This window comes from Panthera tigris, chromosome D2, assembly GCF_018350195.1.
Source record: "Panthera tigris isolate Pti1 chromosome D2, P.tigris_Pti1_mat1.1, whole genome shotgun sequence".
NCBI lineage: Eukaryota > Metazoa > Chordata > Mammalia > Carnivora > Felidae > Panthera > Panthera tigris.
The window spans coordinates 79,892,508-79,919,432 of record NC_056670.1 but is presented as its reverse complement, the minus strand read 5'-3'; the positions used below and the strand labels follow the sequence as shown (position 1 = coordinate 79,919,432).

Below are 26,925 nucleotides of genomic sequence, written 5' to 3'. Positions count from 1 at the left end.
CTTAACCGACTGCGCCACCCAGGCGCCCCTCTATCGTTTTTCTTTAGTCATATTATTTGTGGCAGGTTTTCCCAGCTTTGAAGACAGGAAGCTTTGTCTCTTTTGTTCACTAGTATGTCCCAAGAGCCCAGTACAGTGCCTGGTTCGTAGCAAGCACTCAGTAATGAGTGAAATGAATAAATACATTAACTATTGCTAGGGAAAACCATGTCATTGTGAGGACAAAAATCACAGGCTAAATATATACACCTGTCTTTCCTTCCTTGCAAATTCCCATTGAAATGGAAAAAAAACAGGAGATATTTTAAAATATTTTAAAACTCGTCTTGAGGGGCCCCTGGGTGGCTCAGTCAGTTAAGTGTCGGTCTTCAGCTCAGGTCACAGTCTTACCGCTCATGGGTTCGAGCCCCTCATCGGGCTCTCTGCTGTCAGATCCTCTGTCCCCTTCTTTCTCTGCCCCTCCCCCACTCATCCTCTCTTCTCTCTCTCTCTCTGTCTCAAAAATGAACATTTTATAAAAATCAAAATCAAAATCAGCCTTGAAAAACAAGAAAGGGAGTCTGCAGCCAGAGTCTGTGGAAACTCTGGAAGGTAAGCCACAGGTGGACTGGATCGACTGTTACACAAAGCAGGTTGTCACAAAGCATGTCCCAGCACCTTTTATGATGAGGTACTGTTCCCAGTGCTGAGGGGGACAAGTCAGTGAATGTCCAGCCCTCAAGGAGTGTGGGGAAGGTGGGCAGATAATAGGAATGAACCTACTATCTTATACAAATCAGTGCCACGGATAGAGAAACACCGGTAATTTGGTAGAGAACTTAGAAGTCTGGACCTAGAACAAAAGGAGTAGGACACGAGATTTATAAGCTCTCCGAGGACTGGGTCCTTTCTGAAACCCTGTAAGAAGGTTGGATTTTACTCTAGCTACAAGGGGGTTGTGGTGGAAGGGTAAAAGCAAGAGAAGTGACATGACCAGATAGAGATTTTTTTAAGACCTCTCTGGTTTCTGAGTACTGGGGAGGTTGTGGGGACACAGGGCAAGAGGGGAGGCGGGGAGGTGAGTCAGAGACAGTTGCAGAAGTCCGGGCAAAAGGAGACCATGACTGGGACGAGGCTATGGCAGTGAAGACGTGAGAAGTTCTTTGAGTTTTTTTTTTTAATTTTTTTAATGTTTATTTATTTTTGAGAGAGAGAGAGAGAGAGAGGGAGGGAGGGGGAGAATCCTTAGCAGGCTCCAGGCTCTGAGCTGTCAGCATAGAGCCCGACACGGGGCTGGAACTCACGAGCTGTGAGATCACGACCTGAGCCGAAGTCGGATGCTTAACCGACTGAGCCACCCAGGCGCCCCGGGAGTTCTTTGAATTTTGATTTTGGGTGGCAATACCACAACAGGAATTGTCAATATATTGGATGCCACGGGTGAGGTAAAGGGAGGAATCAGCGGTGAATAACACTGCCTCGGGCCTGACTGCCACTGGATGGTGACTCAGTTTACTGAAAGGCTCAAACCGCGCAAGGCAACAGGTCGGCCCGAGCGGGAAGGTGCTCCCCCAGCAGGTGTCTCCGGATCCCCATCCGCGGGGCTTCTGTAAGAATCACGGTGTAGCCTGTGGGTAGCGGGCTGTCTCCGAATCTGCCATCAGCAAGGAGGGAAAATCACAGGCCGGCATCCTTCATGAGCATAGATGCGAAAGACCTAACCAAATATGAGCAAATCAACTTCGGCGGTAAGTGTCGGCTTCCAGCGCCACGCGTCAGGGGCTTGGAAGTGGCCACTCCGTCCCAACAAGTAAACAGCCAGATAGAGTGAAAACACCAACGGTTCTTCTCGAGTCCGCGAGCGAGGGGGAGACCGCGTGCACACGTCTCCCAGTGCTGGAGAAACAGGCGAATATAGCGAGTCGCAGCTTCCCAGAGCAGAGACTTGCGAGCAGAAACCGCAGAGGGAACCGGGGCCGTGGTAGGAGATCCTGAGCTCTAATTGCCAAAGTTGCTCGAGGCTCAGCGCAGGCAAGTCTGAAGTTGAAAACTCCAGGGGGACCCGGTCGCGAGGGAGCCTCCCCCAGATATTGTGAAAGGTGCTTCCAGGAGCTCGGCCACATTCCCACGGTAAATATCAGACGGAAAAATACCCCCTCGGGTTCCGGCAGGGGGCGTGGGAAAAGAGCCAGCCTGACACGGCTCTGAGCACCCTGTTGTTCCCTGGCCTCAAGGGAATCTCGTTAACCAGAGCCTCACTGGCTGTGGGGAGGAGAGATCCCCAACTCCACTCCAGCCACCCTGTCCCAGCTGAGGGAGAGAACGACACGGAGAAACACTTGTGACATTCCCGGCCCACAGGGCTAGGCTCACTAGACAACTGAGACCCAATCGCGGGACCGTAGAATGCTTCCCGACACGTCACCACCACATCCCTAAAGGCCTATTTACCCAGTACGTTCCTTCTACCTGGTGCATCATGTCTGAGTATCACTCTAAATTATAAGGCACACTGAAAGGCAAAAGCCACAATGTGAAGAGAGACCAAGCATCGAACCAAGCATGGCAGGGACGTTGGAATTCTCAGACCAGGAATTTAAAACCACTGTGATTACTATGCCAAGGGCTCCGACGGATGAAGGAGACGGCACGCAAGAACAGGTGGGCGATCTAAGCGGAGAGGTGGAAATCCTAAAAAGAAACCAAAAAGAAATGGTAGAGGGGCGCCTGGGGGGCTCAGTTGGTTGAGCATCCGACTCTTGATTTTGGCCCCGGGTGGTGATCCCGGGGTCATGAGATCCAGCCCCGCGTCGGGCTCTGCGCTGTGCGCGTGCTCTCTCTCTCCCTCTGCCCCTCTCTTCCGCTCATGCTCTCTAAAAATTTTAAAAAAGAGAAGAAATGCCTCTGAATCCCCCGCGGAACCACACAAAAAAGAGAGTAGAGCGGACTATTTCGTGTTGAGACGAAAACACCACCAGCCTAGAATTCTGTGTCCTGTGGAATTACCCTTCAAAAGCGAAGGAGAAATCAAGACTTTTCAGATGAACAGAAGTCGAGGGAATGTTTGCCAGTAGTTCTTCCCTGCAGGAAATGTTACAAGGACGTTTTTTAGAAGGAAAAAAATAGAGCAGAGATGTGGATCTACATAAAGGAAGAAATAAGTGAAGGTAAAATAAAAACACTTATTTTTCTTAACTGACCAAACAGAGAACGGTTTGCTCAAAATAATCAGAGCCACGATGTATTCAGGCATGTCTGGTTTTGTGTATATCGTATATACGTATACCATATTAGTATATACCCAAAGACGAGTGTATGTTTACATTTAAGTAAAATGAATGAGAGCAATGATGAAAGGGACGGAAAGGAGGAGGATCATTTCATGACTATAAGGCACTTGCACAATCCATAGCGTCCTTTGCAAGGGGATTTGGACTCATTGCAAGTATATTTTGCAAACTCTGGGGCAACCGCTGAAAAATGGAAGAAGAGAGGGTATACCTGACATGCTAAGAAAGCAGAGAAAATAGAATCCTATAAAATGCTCCATTCAAACAACAAAAGGCAGAAAAAAGAGTGGAAGACAAAAATAACAAAGAACAAGGGTAGCAAATGGAAACTGGAAGCCACTAATATCTAATGGTAGATAATAATCTAACTATATCAAATTCAACGATAGATAAAAAAGGATGATGCATCATTATTAAGTTGGGTTTATGCTAAGATTTGGAAAGTTGTTTAACATTCTAAATTCAATCAAAATAATGTACCGCGTTATCAAATTATGCAATCATCTCAATAGATGCAGAAAAAGCACTTAATAAAATTCAATACCCATTCATAACAAACATATGGATAGTAAGGAACCTTGTTAAACTGAAAAAGAGTACCAGACAAAGAAACCGAATGAGCATCATAATTTAGTGGTGAGATACTGAAACTTTTCCCCCCTCGAGATTAAGAATAAGATACGATTGCTCACCACCACTTTTGTCAATATTGTGTAATAGAGGTCTTTGCTAGTGCAATAAAGCAAGGGAAAAAAATTTAAGGATTAAAAAAAAGCAAAAAACTGCCATTATTCACAGGCAACGTGTTTGAATATTAGCAGTTGAAAAGATTTACAGCTAAGTGAATTCAAGGTCACTAGATATGAGGTCAATATACAGAAATCTATTGTACCAGCCACAAACACGTAGAAAACTAAATTCAAAAATGATATCACTTTACAGTGGCGTCAGAAAACAAAATGTCCAGGAATCAATCTAACAAAAGATGTTGCAAAATCTATAAGCACCGCAAAATGCAAAACAGTATCCATGGTAATTTTCAAAGACCTGAGGGAGGGGAGGGAGGGAAGGAAGGAAGGACACATTCATGAATTTGAATAGTCAGTATTATAAAGATATTCCCAAACTGAATTACAGATTCAGTGCAGTCCCAATAAAAATTCAGAAGTTTTTTTTTTTTTTTCCCTTTAATGTGTGTGTCTAAACTGACAAGCTGGTTTTCCAGTTTATGGGCCAATGAGAAAGGCCAAGAACAACCCAGATCGTCTTAAAGATGCACAGAGCTTGAGGACTTACATGACCAGGTGTCAAGATTTGCTACAGAGCCACAGTGATGAAGGCAGTGTGGTATTGGTGCACGTACAGGAAACAGAGAAGTGGAGTGGAACACAGGATCCAGAAAGATCCGCGCATATACAGTCACTATATTCATAACAAAGGCGACACGTCTGCGTGATAGGAAAAGATGGCACTTTCTAGAAATGAAACCGAGTCAGCTGGATATCCCCGCGGGAAAAACAAATCCTAGCCAGAACCTCACGCCATTAAAAATCAATTCCAGATTGATTGAAGGTCAACTTGTGATGGGGAAAACAAAAAACCTTTTAGAAAAAAAAAACACACAGGATTATCTTCATGGCTGCAAAGTGGGCACAGATCTCCTAAGCATAACTGTGAGAGGAAAAAATTAGAATTTAAAAAAAATTTAAGGTAAACATTTTTAACTCAAAAAATCAAGTTAGGGGTGCCTGGGTGGCTCAGTCGGTTAAGCATCCGACTCTTGACTGGGCTCAAGTCATGATCCCGCGGTTTGTGAGTTTGAGCCCTGCATCGGGCTCTGCACTGACAGTGTGGAGCCTACTTGAGATTCTCTGTGCCTCCCTCTCTCTCTGCTCTTCCCCTGCTCATGCTCGCTCTCTCTCTCTCTCTCTCTCTCTCTCTCACATACACGCAAAATATTTTTAAAAAGTCATCAAACAGACAAAAAACACCATAGAGAGTATAAAAAAGGAAAGCCATGCGGAGTGACAAGGCAGTCATTCCAAAATACATAAAGAATTCCTATGAATCAGTGAGAAAAAGACACACAACCCAGTGGAAAACTAAGATACTTGAGCAGATGCCTCACAAAAGAGGCTGCCAAATGGCCCAAAGCACATGGAAATCTCCCAAACTCATTAGTCATTAGAGAAATACAGATTAAAACCACAGTGAAAACTAACACGCATCCAGCAGCACGACTAAAATTAAAAAGACTGATCCTACCAAGCGCTGGTGAGGACCTTGAACTGACCTCTCCAACACGGCTGGTGGGAATTCGTCAGTATCAGCTACGGGTGAACATATTCTGTGCCTCAGAAATCTCTTCCCGATTAATAGACATTGACACGATAACATGTGCAAGAACGTTTATAGTAGTGCTATTTTCGATAGCCCCAAACTGGAAACAACTTTAATAGAAGTGTTAAATACACTGTGGCATATTCGTGTAATGGAATAGTGTGTAGAAATACGAGGCATAGTACTTAGAAATGCGAGCAAACTGATGGCTACATACGATGTGTATTTCACAAGCATAATACTGAGTGAAAGAAATTAGACCTAGAGAGATACATCCCGCATGATGCCATTCCGATAAAGTTCACAATTAGAAGTCAAAACAGTGGTTACCTTTTGGTTGGTAGCATATGGGAGTACAGAGAAGGTTTTTGGCGTGTTGGTCATTTTATTTATCTTTTGGTTGGTTATACGAACGTGTTCCCTTGGTGAAAATTTATTGAACTTCCCACTTATGACTTGCGTTCTTTTTTGTACTCGTACAAAACGCTTAAAAATGAATATTAAACCCATAACAAAACTGCCGATCCATCTGATACAAAGAATAACCAGAGAAATAAAGTTCTTAGAAATTAAAAATAATTAAAAATAGGGAGCCGGGTGGCTCAGTCGGTTAAGCGTCCCGTCTTGGTCTCTGCTCCGGTCGTGATCTCACGGTTCGTGAGTTCGGGCCCCGTGTCCGGCTCCGTACTGACAGCACAGAGCCTGCTTGGGATTCTCTCTCTCAGCCCCTCCCCTGTGTTCTCTCTCTCTCTCTCTCTCTCTTTAAAACTATAGTAATTAAAAATAATGATTGTTGAAGAAAACTTTCAGTGGACCGCCTGAGCAATAGAATGAGCATGGCTAAAATCCATGCTGGTATTCTCGGACAGGAATCGGCAAACTTTCTCTGTAAAGGGCAGATAGTTAATATTTTAGGCCTTGTGAGCCATACGGTCTCTGCCACAGCCGTGTAACTGCCATTACAGCCCAAAGCAACCGGAGACCACATGTAAGTGAATAGGCGGGACTGTACTTCAATGAAACTTGATGTACGAACACTGAAATTTAAGTGTCCTATAATTGTCAACTGCCTTGCAGTATTAGTTTTCTTTTTCTCCACCAGTTAAAAATATACGTCAGCCCGCAAGCCGTAGAAAACCACGTAGTAGACCAGATTTGCCCCATGGTCCAGATCAGCCAAGGAAACCTCGTATACTTTAGAGCAGACCCACACGGAAAAATTAGCAAAGGTGAAGAAAGAAGCATGGCAGAGCCAGAAGGCAAAATATTACTTTGATTCGACTTCCAGAAGCAGAGGGGGGGAAAAGCATACATAAGGGTGGAAGCGAAGGTGTGATATTCAGACTACCAGGGACCATCAAGTGCCCCGAGGGACGAATGGAAGAAGGCCCACACCTAGACACTTGGGGTGCCATTTCAGAGCTCCAAAGGTGAAGAGGAAATTCAAAATGGTTCCAGAGAGAACAAAACATTTTACCAGACAGGCATGAGAGTCAGACTTACCTCAGACATCTCTTCAGACACAGTGAGTGCTGGAAGGTGGCGGAACCATACCTCAAAGTCCCCGGGCACAGTGCTTTTGATCCGGAAGTCTACACCCGGCCAGACCGGCAGTGAAATGTAGTGGCAAATAGAGATACCTCTGGGTACACAAGGAGTCAACACTGTCTCCTGTGTAAAATGAAGCTCTCCAGAGCGTTTCCTGGGAATCAGGATGGGCATGTTTCTTGGGTGTTCTGTTGTCACCAAACCCCGGGGGGCTGCAGACGCGGTGAGTCGCTTGTCCTACAGCCGCTTCTCCTCACCCACGTGGCTAACAAACCCCGATTTTCTCCAACACCAGATGGCAATGTGCTTTAGGCAGGCAGCTCAGAAAGTTCAATGTCAATCTACACCTTTCACGGGAAATACATTCCCTTTGCCACCGACCAGTCAAGGGTGGGTCTATGATGAAATCCTGGACTGTGAGATGTTAGGGGCAACTTCTAGAAGGCTCCGGTGCAAGTTCTTCCTTGCTGATAAAAGGAAACACGCAGGAGAAGACGGCTCCCCTCTGCCACTCCCTTCACTGTGTCTGCCCAGAGGGCTGGGCACTGGGGCACCGATCGATAACGACAGGGAACAAGCCTAAGAACAATAAGTAACATGAGGGTTGTGACGGAGTGGAAAAATAGAAAGCACCTGGGCCTCTGATAATATCTGAGCCGCTTAATTAACCCGGCCTGAACCAGCCTACCTCCAGAATTCTTGACACGTGAGGTAATAAATACTCTTTTGCTTAAGTCATTCCTGGTTGGAGTCGTTTCTCACCAATTGGCATCCAATTGACATAAGTGCATAAAAAGACTGGACAGCGTTTACCTGTCTCCCTGTTTGTAAAACCATGGCTCTGGGGCCTAGGCTAGGCCGCCCAGGGAAGGACCGCGGAAATGACCCTGGGGCTGCTGGGAAGGGCAGGCTGCAAGCTTGGGGCCTCTTTGGTCCAGACAGACTAAATCTGGGAGTAAATACGATCAAAATCCATTAAGAATAGATATCGTTGATACGATCGGTGTGGACTTGGATGCCACATCCAGATATGTCAGAGCACCATAAGCATCAGTGGGAGCAGAAGCCCTTCGTAAGTAGCCTGAGCTGTGGGGACACAATCTAGCTGAATCTCTAAGACCTCTCGGGACTTAGGACCTTTGCCATCCAGCCAGGACTTAAGAAAGCCACAAGCCTCCCGGCACACTGTTCTATAAACACCTGGTTGACGCTCATCAACCACACAGGAGCTATGCATTATTCAATTCCGCAGAACTGGAGGAAGGTGGACAAGTGCCAGCCTGTGGTCATTAGACCACTAATTACCCTGCGCCATTCAGGATCCATCCCGGGTGTGTGTCAACACGGGATCAGCCTCAAAGTCATTTCCTCGAGGGCCTTCTAGTGGATACTGACGCCATCATGAAGCATTTTCTTAGGTGAGCTTCGATTTTCCAGTCATGCCCCTTGAGGACTCGCCAGGAGGCCTGTCTCCCCTTTGCTTGGGCTGTGTGAGCGAAGTGTATGGGCCCAGAGACCCTGACGTTACTGGAAGAGCTGGGTCCTTTGGAATTCCTATAATTATTTGGTGGGAGTGGAGATCAGATCTGAAGTCTGGTTGGTCGTGAAGCCCGCAGGCTCAACAGGTAGGACACTTCTCTGCGTCCTCCTCAAAGCGCATTTTGTTGCTGTCGTTCCTGTCGTTGATGTTTTACGTGGCTTTGTATATCACCCCGAAAAGTCAGGCACAGCTGAGAAGTAGAAGCACCCCCCGTGTCAGGAACAAGATATTTTCTAATATTTCATTTGTGAGTTGGTGATTCGTTGTGTGTACGGGGTCGGCCAGTGGAGGACTGCCCTTTCGGTTTTGATTGCTTGTCGCTTACTTTTTCTGCTGCTCTCAACTTGACCATGGAGCAGGCCTCCTACAATTACCGTGTCCTTCATTGCTTATTATTCGGGTAACACACAGGAGTGTGTTGGGGCTGGCTTGTACCAGCTCATGGGAGCTAATTGTCTGTGTCCCTTCCCAACTCTGCATTCAGTGCCATTACATCGGGAGCCGGAAATTGGCCATGGTGGCAGGATTTGCACCATGAAAATGAGCAAATGCTACAAATCAGGGCTCCCCCCACCCCCCCCCCCCGCCGCCCCCAGAGGGCCACTCATGCAGCATTTCCCGGCACACCATTGAGTTCACATCTTCATATTTCAGGAAGCACATAAAACAAATGAAGATACTCACTATTCATGGTGAAGAATTGACTATGTGCATTTATCTTTCCTGCCTCCTGTCACCCCTCCTAAATCATGGCAAACAACAACCAAAAAGGGTATAAGTCAATGACAGAGAGAACAAGAGGCAGACCACTGGCCAGAGTCGTTCATGGGATATACCTACTTCTTCAGCCCCACTTCAGAAACTCTCGTCCTAGCCACAGAGCAGGGAGTGCTTTGGCCAGTTTCCAGCGGGCAGGACCTGAAAAGGTCTTACCTCCTGCTTTGGTCTTCCCTGGGGCATGGGATGCTGCAGACGGCTCCGGGACTTCTGCAACCTGGAAGTGTGGGGTGGTCAAGTCTCAGGGGGTAAGCCTTTGATTAACGAGAGATGGGGCCACTGGACCCCTCACGGTATCTTGGTCCTGCAAGACCAGTCTACTGAACTTAGTGGGCCAGCACATCCTTGTACGGGTTCTCCTTCCTCCCCATGGCCCTTTAACCTGGAGTTGTACCTCCTAGTAACGTGGTAGCTCATCAGCCTTTACCTCTGCTCAGTCTGGAACAGGACAAAATTTATGGAGGACGGCAAGGAGGTAACTGCTGAGGCCCAGGTGACAGAACTGTAGCAAGGAGCACAGCACAGGAGTTGGACTCCTATGGGGGAGGACTGGTCGACCCCCAAGGACCTTGGATGCCCAAGAACAAGAAATACTGTGCCTGATGGAAGGTGGGACAGAGACATAGACCAAAAAGTGTCGGGGAGGGGGGGATTCAGTGCACCCTGTAGCTTTCTACTCCAGGCCACTCAAGGTAAACGTGGTCAAATGATAACAGGGAGGATTAACTCATGGTGTGCGGGTGAACCAGGACTCTTGGGAAGGTCAATATCCTAGGGGAAAATCCAGATTTTAAAAACCTGAAAAGAAATGACAGTGCAATGCATAAAACATCACTGGATCCCGGTTCAAAAAATGAAAACCAGGGCACCTGGGTGGCTCAGTCGGTTAAGCATCCGACTTTGGCCCAGGTCATGATCTCGCGGTCCGTGAGTTCGAGCCCCGCGTCGGGATCTGCACTGGTGGTGCGGGGCCTGCTTGGGATTCTCTCTCTGTCTCTGCCCCTTCTTTACTTTCTCTCTCCCAAAATAAGTAAATAAACTTAAAAAAAAAAAAAAAGGTGAGAAACAGTGAACATTATATATACCATTGGGACAGCTGGGGAAAACTGAATATGGACTGGATATTAGATGACATTTTGAAATTTGTGTTAATTTTTTTAGGTGTGATAATAGTGTTGTGGATATATCGGGGAAATGTCCTTATTTATAAAAGATACGTGCTAAAGCAGTTAGGGATGAAGTGACAATTTTGCCTGCAACTTACCTTCAAATAGTTCTGTAAATAGCCGTGTGTATGTAAATACAGGTATATACATTATACACACGGGCACACACACAGATAAAGCAAATATATCAACCTGTTACCAACAGTTGAATCTAGGTAAAGGATATCAAGGCGTATATTGTAGTATTTCAATGTTTCTATTCATGTTTTAAAATTTATAATAAAATGGGGATGGGGAGGCAACAGACTAATGGTTTCAAGATCTGAGGAAATGTCTTCTTTGCCAAATAAAATCTACATATGTACGCACATATATAATTTCACACACATATATAAATACATCATCAGTGCTTTGTAACATACTCTTATTTTTTTTGTTTTCCTTTCTCATTTGACTTTGTTTTCTCCCTCTTTTTCCTTCCCACCTCCCTCCAGCACCAACATAAGTAACTTATGTTGGCGATCTATAAGGAAGCCTTTATTCTCCACGCTCATAAAATTGTAAACAGACACAAAAGTGCACATGTAAGTACACGTTTGCATAAATACACATACACACGCAAGAGGTTTTATACTCCATTACACACGCATTGTGCTATTTTACTTTTAAGCACTCTTGTGGGTTGAAAGATTACATAGCTAATTTGAAATTCCCTTAACACCGGTACACTTAAGCCTCTTTGCCTGTTGGCTGACCTTTCTGTTTTGTGCTCTCTTGAACGCCCTGTTCACATCCTTTATCCACTCTCTTCTCGATTGGATCGCTTCTATCAGCTTTTTATTGTCATTTTGTTGACTTTATTTATAACATCACTCACTGTGCAAAGGTTCTTAATTTCTATATATTCAAATATGTCTTTTTTTAATGAAATTTTTTTAAACATTTTAAGTTTTATAGCAGCACTCTCAACAATAGCCAAATTATGGAAAGAGCCTAAATGTCCATCAACTGATGAATGGATAAAGAAATTGTGGTTTATATACACAATGGAGTACTACGTGGCAATGAGAAAGAACGAAATATGGCCCTTTGTAGCAACGTGGATGGAACTGGAGAGTGTGATGCTAAGTGAAATAAGCCATACAGAGAAAGACAGATACCATATGGTTTCAGTCTTATGTGGATCCTGAGAAACTTAACAGAAACCCATGGGGGAGGGGAAGAAAAAAAAAAAAGAGGTTAGAGTGGGAGAGAGCCAAAGCATAAGAGACTCTTAAAATCTGAGAACAAACTGAGGGTTGATGGGGGGGTGGGAGGGAGGGGAGGGTGGGCGATGGGCATTGAGGAGGGCACCTGCTGGGATGAGCACTGGGTGTTGTATGGAAACCAATCTGACAATAAATTTCATATATTGAAAAAAACCAAAAAAACAAAAAAACAAAAAAAATGAATAAAGACTCATGTATCAAAATGTAAAAAAAAAAAAAAAAAAAAAAATTTAAGTTCACTTAGAGAAAGAGTGCAAGTAGGGGAAGGACAGAGAGAGAGGGAGACAGAGAATCCCGAAATTTGAACTCACGAAACCAGGAGATCATGACCTGACCCAAAGCCAAGAGTCGGATGCTTAGCTGACTGAGCTACCCAGGGGCCCCTGTCTTTTTCTTTCAAAGCTTTTGAATTGTCGGTCTGATAAAGAAAGTCTCCCCACCCCTCATTATACACAGAGTGGGCCAGGTTTTGCTTCTTGTATTTATTCCATATTCTATAATGTGTGATCAATAGAATATAAGATAGAGATTCACTTTTATTTTCTTCTAGATGTTAGGTGGATTGTGCCACCAAGACTTATTAAATAATCTTGTACTTTCCCAAAAACTAAACCGCCATTTTTGTCCTATAGAAGTTTTCTTCTGGCTCTGATTTCAGATTCCCTCTTCTGATTCACTGATCTATTTGCCTGTTTGGAAACAAATACCATGTTGATTTCCCTGCAGTAACTTTACTGGATCATCTGACACCAGATAAGACAAATGTCCCCTCATTAAGCTTCTCTCTTATGTATCCTTGACTACCCTCTAGGGATTTATCCATTCGCAGAATTTTTTGGATTATTTTTATCAGGAAAATTCCAATGGCCTTTTTTTACAGAATAGAAACACAAACCTAAAATCATCTGAAGCCACCAAAGACCCCGAATAGCCAAAGGAATCCTAAGAAAGAACAAAGCTGGAAGCATCACACCTCCTGGTTTCAAACTATATTACAAAGCTATCGTGATCAAGTCAGTATGGTATCCGCATAAGAATAGGCACACAGACCAGTGGAACAGAATCAAGAGCCCAAAAATAAACCCTCACATACATGGTCAACTAATATTTGACAATGGAGCCAAGAGTATTCAATGCAGGAAAGATAGTCTCTTCAATAAATGGTGCTGGGAAAAGTGGATGTTCACATATAAAAGAACGAAACTGGACCCCTATCTCATACCATTTACAAAAATTAACTTGAAGTGGAGTAAAGACTTAAAGGTACAACCATAAAATTTCTAGAAGGAAACACAGGGGGAAAGCTCCTTGACAGCAGTTTCGGCAATGATTTTATAGATGTGCCCCTAAAAGCACACGCACCAAAAACAAAAAAAAGTGGGTCTACATCAAACTAAAAAGCTTCTGCACGGCAAAGAAACCATCAACAAAACGAAAGGGCAATCTTTAGTTGAGTGGGAGAAAATATTTATAAACCGTACACCTGATAAGAGTTCATATCCAAAATATACAAGGGATTTATAGAACTCAAAAGCAGCAAAAACAAAAAACAAAAAAAATCCAGTTTTAAAATGGGCAGAGGACCTGAATAGACATCTTTCCAAAGAAGATATTCAAATGGGCAACAGGTATAGGAACAGGTGCGCAATATTGCTGATCATTGGGAAAATGCAAATGAAAACCACGATGAGATGTTACCTCACACCTGTTAGAATGTCTGTTATAAAAATGACAAGAGATGACAAGTACTTGCAAGGACGTGGACAAAAAGAATCCTATTACACTGTTGGTGAAAATAGGAATTGATATAGACACTATGGAAAACAACATGGAGGTTCGTCAAATTAAAAAAAAAAAAGCCAACAGAACTACCATATGATCCAGCAAGTCCACTTTGGGTATTTATCTGAAGGAAGTGAAATCGCTGTCGTAAAGAGGTATCAGCACCGTCGTGTTCATTACAGCATCGTTTACAATAGCCGAGATACGGAAACAACCTAAGTATTCATCGATGGATAAATGGATAAAGAAAATGTGCTGCACCCACCTACATATAGCTTTCTTCTTGGTTGCATTTGCTTAATGTCACTTTGCCAACCCATTACTTTCAACCATTTTTATCACTTATCTTTAAATACGTACACGTTGCATTTAGCTGGGGTTTTTTTTTTTTTTCATGTTTTAAATTCCCATGTACTTAACGTACAGTGTTCTATTAATTTCAGGTGTACAATATGGTGATTCAACAATTCTATACATTTCTCAGTGCTCGTCATGATAAGTGTGCTCTTAATTCCCCTTACTTCATCCGTCCCCCTACACGCCTCCCCTCTGGCAACCATCTGTTCTTTATCCTTAAGAGTCTGTTTTATTGGTCTCTTTTTCTTTCTTTGTTCACTTGTTCTGTTTCTTAAATTCCAAATATGAGTGAAATCATATGGTATTTGTCTTTCTCTGACTGACTTATTTCACTTAGCATAATACACTCGTTCCATCCATGTCATTGCATGGCAAGATTTCATTCTTTTTCATGGCTGAGTAATATTCTATTGAAGATAGATGTACCTTCTGTATCTTAGTTGGCTTTGGTTTTAAACTCTAATATGAAAACCTCTGTCTTCAGGGATAGAATTTAGTTCATTCATTTTTAATATAATGACTGATATACTTGATTTTATTCCTTCTGTCTTTATTAAAGTATTAGGTCCTTTTACATTTTCTTTATTAAAGTATTAGGTCCTTTTACATTTTCTTGTTTTTGCATGTTTGATCAAGTTGCTAGTCATTACATTTCTCCTCTTAAAATTGTCTCAATTTTTTTATTTGTCATACTCAACTTGGGCTGCTATGACAAAATACTATAAACGGAGTGGCTTATGAACAACAGAAATTCATTTCCTATAGTTCTGGAGGCTGAAAAGTCCAAGATCAAGGTACCAGCAGATTCAGTGTAGGGTGAGAGCCTGCTTCCTAGTTGATAGATGGCTCTCTTCTCACTGTGTCCTCACAGAGAAGCAGGGGCAATCAAACTCTCTAGGGTCTCTCTTATACGGCCGCTAATCTCAATCATGAACCTTCATGACCTAATCGCCTCTCAAAGGACCTACCCCATAATATCATCACCCTGGGGATTAGGATTTCTACATATGAATTTTGAAGGGATACAGACATTCAACCTACAGCATTATTATTAAATGAAACACACACCCAAAACCTACATAAAATAAGCAGATGACAATGTATTATTATAAAGTGAACACCTTATAACCACCACTTCTGTCAAAAAAATAAAATTTTGCTAGCACTCCAAGAGCATCTCCAAAAGACCTGCTTCTTTTAGTGTAAAGGACCAGACACTGAGCAATAGAGATGCCCGTTGCTATTGAACGAGGTTGGTGTTACAGGCTGAATCGTGTCCCCCACAGAATTCATAATGTTGAATTCGTAATCTCCAGTACCTCAAAATGTAACTGCCTTCAGAGATGGGGTCTTTAAAGGGATAATTAAGGGGGCACCCGGGTGGCTCAGTCCGTTGAGCACCCGACTTTGGCTCAGGTCATGATCTCATGTTCGTGAGCTCGAGTCCCACATCAGGCTCTGTGCTGACAGCTCAGAGCCTGGAACCTGCTTCGGATTCTGTGTCTTCCTCTCTCTCTGCCCCTCCCCTATTCTCTCTCTCTCTCTCTCTCAAAAATAAATAAACATTAAAGATGTTTTTAAAAAAAAAAAAAAAGAATAATTAAGTTAAAATGAGATCATCAATGTTGACCCTAATCCAAAATGGCCAGTGTCCTTTTAAGAAGAGATCAAGACACAAGGAGAAAAACCATGTGAAGACACTGAGAGGAGGCAAACATCTGCAGGTCAAGGAGAGGGGCCTCTGAAGGAACCATCACCTTGATCTCAGAACTCCAGTCTCTGGACCTGTGAGAAACTACTCTTATTTAAATTTTTTTTTTTAACGTTTATTTATTTTTGAGACAGAGAGACAGAGCATGAACGGGAGAGGGTCAGAGAGAGAGAGGGAGACACAGAATCTGAAACAGGCTCCAGGCTCTGAGCTGTCAGCACAGAGCCCGACGCGGGGCTCGAACTCACGGACCGCGAGACTGTGACCTGAGCCGAAGTCGGCCGCTTAACCGACTGAGCCACCCAGGCGCCCCAGAGAAACTACTCTTATTTAAGCCACCCAGACTGTGGTCCTTTGTTGTGGTAGCCCTAGCAGACCAATACAGTTGGTCATTGGATCTAGACCTTTCCAGCAGACAGAGCTAGAAAATAAGTAAGAAAATGCACATGCCTGCTATTCCCTCTCATCCATTACATCTCTATCTCCCTTCCCCACGCTGAGATCCTGGTTTTCAAAGTCGTGGGGGGTGATAGGATTAGAATGTCCTGTAACTCATGATTTGTTTTATCCTGTGTAATATGTACAACCACCCCAGAAGAATAATAATATAATTACTAGGCTTAGTAAAACTGCTAAGCATTGTATATGCTCTCCTACTCTCCCCCATTATGGCAGTTTGACTGTATTGTAAGAGTACATGGCCGTTATACACTGGACGTGCTCTCTCTTTCCCCTCGCTGGGTCTACATTCTGTGGGTAATTATATTTCCTGCTTCCCCGGTGATTCTCCCATCGTTTGGGGTGTCTGAATCTTGTTCTCTAGTAGGTTCTCAGGAAGGGCCCATGGGATCAATAGTACAATTTGTCCATGATCCCTATGCCTGAAAGTTAGTTTTGCTGGATCTAAATCCTTGGCTCATGTTTTCTTTCTTTGGGATTCAGGTTCCATCTGTTCATGGGTATGGCTTTCTTGCAGGTGTCCAGAGGGTGCTGTTCTGCTCTTTATTCTCTCCCTTTCTTTTTTCAGTAATAATTTTGTATACAATTTGGCCTCGATGCTTTTCTGTTATCTGCCTTTATGGAAAATTAGTTCTTAAATATCAGGATAAGGGAGGAGTTCAAAACAGTTTTCCTGACTTCAGAATTCCCTCTTCTGTTCTTTGTGCATAGTGTCCCCAGAATACTGTCTTGTTTTTTAAGCTCTCCTGCCTCTCTGTTCCTCTGCCCTGCTTTGATCTGGACTTATTTGTTCCTTCCTTTCTCTTGTCCTTGTCATGCTCAGTTTTTATATTCCCAGAATTTTCTTCCTTGTGTAGGACCCCTTCAGTTCTTCTTACCACAGGCCCCTTGCACTTGCCTCTTATTTAGAGAGGGAAAACCCCCTCCTGGTTCCAGCCGTTGCTCTCTAGTTTTCCTACCTTCTTTCCAGTGGGTACTTCCTGGCATTCCAGGTTCTCCTGTACTTAGATTCATTCAACGCTACTCCATTTTTCCCTCCTTCTTCCCCCTGCAGAACTGGTGATGTGAAAGTCTTACAGTTCTTGGTGTTTCTCCCACCCAGTTGTATTTTGGGGTAGATAGGAACAATTTAGTATTGCCTAGCTTTGTTGTAAATGTGGTCCATGGATTTGGGGTTTTGCTATGTTGTTTCCCTTTCTGTTTTCACGCAGATTCAGAGAAATTAAAAAACTCTACTGTATTCATGAGTCCCTACTACTAAAATGAATGAACGAATGAATGAATGAATGAATGATGGGGGAGAATAGACAAAGCTTCTGTGCAGAAGTCCAGATAATTTATGTGGTGGCTCACTTTCATTCACATATCCTTGCCATATTGTAATCAGAATGACACTTTACCTCTGTGATCTTTCTCCCCACAACCCACGACCCTAGTCTAACCACGAGAGAAACATCAAATTCCAATCGAGGAGTGCCCCACAAAACACCTGACCAGCCCTCCTCAAAACCGTCAAGGTTCATCAAAAACAAAGTCTGAGAAACTGTCACAGCCAACAGGAGCCTGAGGAGATGCGGTAACTCAATGTAATGTGGTTTCCAGAATGGAATCAGAAAAAAGATGTTACATTAAAACTAAGGAAATCTAAAGAAAGTATGGGTTTTAGTTAATAATGATGCATCAATATCAGTTCGTTAATAGTGACGAATGTACTACGCTAACGTGAAATGTCAATAACAGAAGAAACTGGGTGTGGGGTATATGGAAACTCTCTGAACTATCTTCACATTTTTTCCTGTAAATCGAAAACTATTCTAAAATGGAAACGTCGTCTTTTTAATCCAGGGGCAGGAGAAGGGCACAGATGTATAAAAAAGGCAGTGCTCAGATATGAAGAAGGGCCAAACGTGACATGATCTTAAGGAAATGATGGAATGCAAAAATGGAGAAGCCATTTGAACATTCCCTTTTCCCTTGGAGTGATCCAGGAAAAGTGATAGCGGAGCGGTAGAGAAGGAAATACGATCCTGGTACCAGGCTTGGTTCTTTTCTGAAAAGTACTTGGATCATCATGTTGACGTAAATGCCGCTTACGGATTTCAATCCTGTGAAGTTTACTTGTGTCAAACGTTGGCATTCTTTGCAAAACAAAAGTAAATGTACGATTTGGAGACGTTTGGGAAATGGAAGCGGGAGAGCAGGAGCAGCGGGAGATGGGGTAACCATCTTGCCCCACAAAGAAGGAAGTGGACAGCCCTGTTTCTAGCTGACGGAACAAGAAAGAGAGAGTTGTGTCATGTTTTATATATTTTAACAGCCCTCTTGAGGTATAATTTACATTCCATAAAATTCGCTCGTGACGCGCACAATTCAATGATTATTAGTCAATCGACAGATCTGTGCAACGTGTCTTTCGGCTCGGGAAGAACCTTCACGCCCAGTTGCAGTTTTGCCCCGATCCCACCCCCCCAGTTCCTGGCAACCACTAATATTCCTGTCTCTATCCACGTGCCTTTTCTAGACATTCTGCACGTGTGGAATTCTACAGCGCGTGGTCTTTCGGGTCTGGCTTCTTTCACGTGGCATGATGTCTTCAAGGCTTATCCGTGTTGTAGCACGTGTTGGTACTTCCTTCTTATTGGTGAATAATATTTTTGTCTGGACATAGCACACTTTATCCATTCATAAGTGGGCCGACATTTGGGTCATTTCCACCTTTTGGTGATTATAGATAGCGCTGCCACGAACCTTCTGACGCAAGTCTTTGTGGAGACATAGGTGTTTGTTCCTCTTTGGACACGTGGTAAATTCATGTTTAACTTTCTAAGAAACTTCCAGACTATAGATAAATAAGTATATGTGTATGGATGCAAACTATTAAAAAAAAAAACTAAAAATAATGATATAATTATGGGGGAGAGGACTATAAAGTTACCAAACTATGACTTAATGGTTAAAGGGATCGCCCGTGAGGAGCAGGATTGGGTCATGAGCGACAAGGCAAGGGGCCCACGATAAATCCCTCTGTGCAGCTTTATTTTCTGACCTTGAGCACGTGTTACTTAGATTTGAATTTTCTTTAGTAAAAATAAGCATGTAGGTGCACATAGATGGGAAGGGAAGCCACAGGAACCGGGTGGGAGCAAGACAGTGGATCAGGGTGCTTGTGCTGGGGATGACGAAAAGACAAATTCTAGTGGTCTTCAGGGAGGAATATTTGAAAAAACTAGAAACGGCCGAATGTCAAGCCACTCCAGTTATGTTGGAATCACACACGTCGTTGTAACTGTTCACAGTCAATACGTAATGTCAACACTGAGAAACCTCTATGCCGAAGATTCAACTTTCTAATGGCCTGAGTCATTTAGAATTCTCCAGAATGAGACGGCTTCTCTGTCCGGTATCCTATCACCTAGAATGACAGACTTTTCAGTGGGATTCCTTTGTGTGCTTTTTAATCACGGCATCACTTAGCGTATTTTCCAACCCAACATTGCATATTCAGGTAAGAGTAGCTTCGGTGTGGGGTTTGTTTCTTTTCTATACCGAAGAGTGTGGGGGTAAGCAGTTTCCAGGGCTCTGGGGCCATACCCTGGCAATCCTCTTAGCCTTCCTCCAAAGAATCTCAAGATGCCTGCCGCAGCGCCAGGCTTCACATCCGCACAGGACAACATTCAAAAGCAAGCAGAAGGTTCTTCTAAGGTGTCTGTCTCTTACAGGGAGGAAAGTCTTTTCCAGAAGCCCCCAGCAGACTTTCCTTTATCTCTCATTGGCTAGCATGGGTCACGTGCCCATGCCTGAGCTGCAGGGGATTAGCTGGCACCCGTGGACGGACAGATACAGCAGCCTGCTGGGGCTGCCGTAACAGCCTGGGTAGCTGAAGCAACTGGAATTTGTTTTCTCACGGTTCTGGGAGCTGGAAGTCCAGGATCAAGGTGTCAGTGGGTTGGTTTCCGATGAAAACTCTATTCTCGGCTTGTCGATGGCCATCTTCCCATCGTGTCCTCGCGTGGCCTTTCCTCCATACTTACGCGCTCCTGGTGTCTTCTTGTAAAGACACCAGTCTTAATTCAGGCCCTACCCTTTGGACTTAATTTAACCTTAATTCCCTTCTTAAAGGCCCCACCTCTAAATACAATCACACTGGGAGTTAGGACTTTATCTTATGGATGGGGGGGGAAGGCGGGGGACACAATTCAGTACATAACTAACCATAGACAACCAGGATTGTGTGTCCATTACCAGATTGTGGGAGATGATACTGGCTGCTCTTCCTCTCGGAGATAAGTAGCCTTTATGTCTATACACACTTGTGCTTTCCTTTATTTTCATTCTAACATTCTTGGTACAACGGACATTCTAGAAAGCCGGGAGCAGGCGTCGCTTTTGGCTGTCACCAACAGAGCTGTGAAGTCTTCCCACTGTCTTCTCTATCCCAGAAAGCACCCTCTGCCTATCGCTTAACACCGCTCACAAGGGTCTTGACTTTTAAGCAATGCGACATCAGTGTGTATTTAAATGCCATCCATTACCATCAAATGGTGACATTTACTTCATTTGTAATTCAGAAAAAAGAAAACACATCTTCGCAGACAGCAAAGAGACACTCATATCAAAGATAATGGACCCAAACAATTGTCGTCCCTTGTCTTTCGAGTTTGGAGAACAGAGCTAATGAAAGATTAAAGAGAAGGCCCAGGAGCTGTAGGAACAAGTTTGAGCGATCGCTTGTCACTTGAGGTTAGCGCAGAAGTTATTTTAACAAGATATTACTCGCGAAATTTCCACCATAAATCTTTTATTAAGTCCAGGAATCTCAGTCAAGACATTTTCCATGCAGGATTGTCAGAAATGCTCCTTCATCGCTTCCTTTAAAATCCGACGATGAGAGAAGCTAAGTGCTGAACGGCTTGACCTTCACATAAACCTAATATTATCATTGATTTTCCTCTACTCAAAGAGGCGAAATATGTTTTTTGGAAACTCCCATTAACGAGCCTGTTTGGATAAGCCTGGACAAAGCCACTGAGTATTTATTTTGCACTCCTATTTGCTTGGAACAGAAGCCCCTGGCTGGGCGTAATAAGCCTCGACACATTTTGATTGCCCTGCATCACCCCTGGGCACGATAAAGAAAGGGCAGCCGAGACAGCATAGTTGGGGGGGGGGGGGAATACTGTAGAATTCTAGCAACCTTAGCAAGACCTGCTGACCTTCCCAATTAGGGCAGAATTGTTTATTCTTAGAGATTTCAGGAAAGAAGTCCCCACTCCCTCCTCGGTAGCCCCACTCTGGCATTTCATCTAACGTTTCCTCCCCCTCATGCCTAATAATCTGGTCCCATCCATTACAAATGTCTAGATTCTTTTTGTTTTTAATTGCATGTGGATGTCCAGCTGTTCCACTACCACTTGTTGAAAAGACTATCTTTGATCCATTCTATGGCTTTTGCTCCTTCTTCAAAGATCAGTTGACCGCTTATATGGGTCTATTTCTCTCTCTATTCCGTTCCATTAATCTATTTGTTCTTTCCCCGATACCACACTGTCCGTAGCTTTATAGTCAGTCGTAAAGTCAAGTAGTGTCAGTCGTCCAACTTTGTTCTTCTTCAATATTGTGTTGGCTCTTCTGGCCTTCTGACTCCGTATAAACTTTAGAATCAATTTGTTGCTATCCACAAAATAACGCGCCAGGACTTTGACGTCCGTCGCAAGTGGAAAGTTCTCTCTGCTCCAGTCGTGTTTTTTCCTTTTACTTACATCCTTTTCCATGTTTTAAAATTAAAAAAAAAAAAAGAAAAAAAGACTTTGGAAGAAAGTGCCAGACTTCCCATTTCTTTCCAAAGCAGGAAGTTTTATTGGCCTTGATTTGATACAACTAAGTCTGGGGCCGAAGCTCAGTCCCCAAAGGCCATTGTGTGGCTGTCAGTGTCACTGATGGCGCTGGGCTCGTGGTTTATTATCGGTCAACTGCCAATATCTTCTTATACATTAAGATCACTCTCTTGGAATCTGAGACTAAGCAAAATAAAAACCCATCATTTAGACAATGGGGATGTTTGAAATGAAGCAGAAACAAATACTCTAAAGAAATCATATGTGTAATATATATTTGATACAGTTATCCTCTTGGCCTTTGGTTTAAAAAAAAAAAAAACCACCGTTAAATAGGTTGTGAATGTTCTGATGCGTGCCAATTTTTTTAGGTCTTCCCAAACCCTGTAAATCCGATAATTAAAATCCATGGTATATTAAACAAGGCAATTTATTAAGGGGGGAAAGACTTTCAAAACAAACTAACAGAGACTGTGTGGGTTATAGGATGCTTATGTTATGCTACATAAAGTGATTTGAAAATACTTTTAAATTTCAGCCGTGCGGGGACTTATTGTGGGCTGAAGCCCGACAAGAACAAAATTCATTAGCCATAATATTTACCTAAAACATGCCCTGTCTTCTGCTGTGAATGCCTGCCAATTCTAAACGCAGATATGCATGATATTTACAGGTGTCTGCAGTTCCTGGGACTCAAAACTTATGGATTGAGTTTTGTTCTGCTTTTTAATTTTTTAAATAACAAAAACTTTTTTTTAATCTTTATTTGTTTTTAAGAGAGAGAGAGAGAGAGCATGAGCAGGGGAGGAGCAGAGAGAGAGGGAGACACAGAATCTGAAGCAGGCTCCAGGCTCTGAGCTGTCAGCATAGGGCTTGACGCGGGGCTCGAACTCACAAACTGCGAGATCACGACCTGAGCCAAAGTCGGAAGCTTAACCAACTGAGCCACCCAGGCGCCCCAATAACAAAAACTTTTTTACATCTACCACATACCCTGATGGTGAGGGATAAATTGGAACCATCTCAATGGAAGGCAATTTGGTGATATCAGTCAAAAATGTGAATGAACACACCCTCTGACCCAGCAGTTCTGCCTGTAATGATTTCTCCTACAGATCGACTCACAGACCTACAGAAAAGATGTAGGGACCACGGTGTTTGCCAAGACAGTGTTTGGTAATAGCAAACAATTGGAAGCGAACTCCATGTCCGTCAATAGGAGCTTAAAAAAAAATTACGGTCCATTCATAAAACAGAATGCCGTCAACCTTTTATTTTTAAAAAGTGCAGAATTGGGGCACCTGGGTGGCTCAGTCGGTTGAGCATCCGACTTCGGCTCAGGTCACGATCTCGCGGTCCGTGAGTTCGAGCCCCGCGTCGGGCTCTGGGCTGATGGCTCAGAGCCCGGAGCCTGCTTCCGATTCTGTGTCTCCCTCTCTCTCTGCCCCTCCCCTGTTCATGCTTTGTCTCTCTCTGTCTCAAAAATAAATAAACGTTAAAAAAAAATTTTTTTTTAAATAAAAATAAAAAGTGCAGAATCTCTGTACGTAAAGAGAGAACTATCTTCAAGATGCTCTGTCAAGTTTCGAAGAGCAAGTCATAGGAAAGTGTGTGTAGAACGCTACCATTTGGGCAAAAAAACACACTTGTGTGAACTCAGACCATCTCTCGGGAAAAATTCCTAACCGGTAACAGTTGTTGACCAGAGGGAGTTGTTGACTGTAATTGTTTGTAGCTTTGACTTGGTACGGTGTGCCATTTTACCTGTGGAGAAAATAATCATTTGGGGAATAAGACACTTTAAGGAAATGTATAGTAAGATGTAAACTATAAAAATAAATATACGAAGGCTAAATCTAACATGATAAATAAAAAAATAATTACCACCCCATATTCCCGGCGCCCAAAATTGACCACTGCTTAACATTTTGCCATATTTGCTCCCCATTTGTTTATGTTTATTATTTGTAAAGATTATACAACCCATATGAACCCATTGTCCTTTTTTAAAAAATGAAGCTATTCCAAATAAAGCTGAACTCCGTTGACCTTCAACACATCCAGACACCCCCCCCACACCCCGCCAGAGGGGACACCCCCACAGGTGGTGTTCGACATTATGCTCTTAGGTAATAAATACACTTACCGACGTGTCCATTGATAGAAAACACTTTGTGCCTTGAAATTTTTACATAAATGGGGGCACCTGGGTGGCTCAGTCGGTTAAGCACCTGACTTCAACCCGGGTCATGATCTTGTGGTTGGTTCAAGCCCCACGTCGGGCTCTGTGCTGACAGCTTAGAGCCTAGGGCCAGCTTGGGATTCTGTGCCTCCCTCTCTTTCTGCCCCTCCCTGACTTGTGTGCATGCGCTCTCTCTCTCTCTCTCTCTCTCTCTCTCTCTCTCTCTCTCTTTCAAAAATAAACATAAGAAGATGGAAAAGATAAAATAAAAAATAAATGTATATAAATGATGTCATAGAAGAGTCCCCTTCTCCAACTAATTTTTTTTTTTACCGCAGTTCTACCTTTTAAGGTTCATCCATGTGAATATATATAGGTCTTGCTCAGGGTTTGCTTTTCCGAGATACAAAAATCCCCATGACCCAACTTACCGCTATCTTAAAGGTATCGTATCTTCTGGTTCCCTTCGTCCGAATGAGCTTGTATCCATTCATCTCTTCTCACATGTGCAGCATCCACAAAACACCACGGCGGTCGAGGATGCCGAGCTCCTGAGACGACTCAGAGGATGGGGCCGGACGTCAGGCCCGGCTGCACACCTCTCGGGCGATGCGGAAAGCGGTAACTGCCAGAGGAGAAGCCGAAGGTACCACTGGGGGTTCCGAGGGGGCGCGATGGGCTTCTGGTGGACTAAGTCTACTGGATGGCTCCTGGTTGGAATAACCGTTGCTGTTACCGTTCCCCGCGGCGACCCGGGCCTGGCTCCGTGTGCTTTATGCGGATTTTCTCATTCGATCTTGACGGCTCTCTGAGGTGGTGCTATGACTTGTCCCGTTCTCTGGATTCAGAAGAAAGAGTCTCAGAGAAGTTTAAGGAACTTGTTCATGGTCACCTGGCTAATACGCGGTAGATCAGCTCTAGGCCCTGGCAAGAGGCCCTCAGAGTGCATAGAATTCCCAATTCACAGGGGACGAATAAGAGGCTCAGAGGGTTTGTTAAAGAGCCCCCCCGCCCCCAACTGAGTCACTCGGCTAGCGTTTTGCACGCCGGTTCCCTGGGTCCGCTCTGTCTCCTGAATCGAGTATACTTGTCATGGCGTTCAAGGCTTACACTGATGAGGTCACGCATAGCAAGTCCTGCCCCCACAGTGGGTCTGTAAGACGTGTGGGAAGAGACGGTGCCCACACCACCTGCTGCACCCAGGTGCCTGCACTGTCCCTACTCCCTGATACCCACCCCCTCACCCCATCCTTAAACTTTCTTCCAAACGTTGTGTCTTTAGTCACGTGACTTCTTCCTTTTGACTTGAGTTTTTCTACCTCTCTGCCTGGGAGTTTCACCATCCAAGTCTATGTAGTGGCCCAAACTTCTGTTTGGTTGACATTTTATGTGCCATGTGGTACTAAATCCGTACCTGTGCCTTCTCTCTCTCTCTCTCTCTCTCTCTCTCTCTCTCTCTCAGCAGAGCCATCTTTCTGTCACTCCATAGATAGCCTGCACAGTCCATGTGACTCCAGGGGCTGCCCTCGTTCCCTCACACCCACCAGAGCCCCAAGATGGGTGCAGTGAGGCCAGTGAGAGAAGCCCATGTCCCTGGCCACAATGGCTGGTTCAGAGATGGACGCTTAATCTAAGTCAGGCCAATCAGAGTCTTTCCCAAGCTTTCCTCTCTCTTGGGGATCAGGAGGTATAAAGAGAATATAAGTTCGGAATATAATGCCAACTGCTATTTACTGCATGGAAAGAACATGCTTGGGAATAAACGCAGCTATAGGCAAACAAGCTGAGAGGTGGCAAAAGTAACAGAACTCTGATAACGTTATTTGAACCCCTAGATCCGGCCATTCCTGACTTCCCCCCGAAGATTTCTCAGTTACAAATGTAAACATATTCCTTTCTTTTTTTTTTTTTTTTTTTGAGTTGTGTTTTTGGCTTGCAGCCCAAAGAGTCCTAAGTAGTTCAGACCTCAATATATAAAATAGGTACTTTAGAAATTCTATTTGTATCCTATTTCCTTGGAGATAAAAACAGCAAGAACCTTCATAATCACACAAAAATGAAACCAGGGGCTACCGATAAAGATTGTAATATCAGCACCAGCAATCAATTTCTTTATTTTGGGTTCTCAGTATCAAGAGAATCCGGAGTCAAACAGATAAGTAGCTACAAATGGTAACACTTTTAAGCAGTTTACAGAAACCCCTCAGGCTTGTCTCCTAACTAATTTCAAAAGCTTGAAAGAGGAGTAGGTCAGTTTTGAGAACCATCAAAAGCGTAATACAGCTGCTCCCATGGTGGTGGGAAGTTTGAGCCGGTGAGAGCTGAATATTACATTCTCCGGAATTTTGCTGCCAATCCTTGAACCAGTATAGCTTGGAAGTGGCATGGTGAGAATATTTACACCAGGGAAATTAGCAAAAAGAAGTCAGCAAGCACCAGAAGTCAGAGTGGGCAACTTTTCCCCTACAGAATTGGGTAAACATTTGCCAACGCACTGCGGGCTCTAATTTCTTTTACATTTCTATTGCAATGTTACATCCATACAATAAAGTGTGCAAATCTTAGGTGTCCTCTGGGTGGATGGATTTTTACTGTATATGCACCTAAGTAACCACCACTCTGATCATGAAATAGAATGTTTCCATTACTCTAGAAAATTCCCACAGGCCCCCTTGCTGGTCATAGCACAAGC

General features: G+C 43.7%; 1 long non-coding RNA gene across 2 annotated transcripts in view; it reads left to right on the top strand.

Moving 5' to 3' along the window:
• Positions 1-716: 716 nt before the first annotated feature.
• LOC122232058 overlaps positions 717-26,925 on the top strand; it is a 52,754-nt gene continuing 26,545 nt past the window's right edge. The window contains exons 1-2 of one of the 2 annotated variants that reach the window (XR_006209386.1): positions 717-899; positions 24,746-24,879. This is a non-coding gene — a long non-coding RNA (uncharacterized LOC122232058). Of the gene's footprint in view, positions 908-24,745; positions 24,880-26,925 lie in introns of both variants that reach the window. The other variant, XR_006209385.1, reaches the window with a different exon arrangement.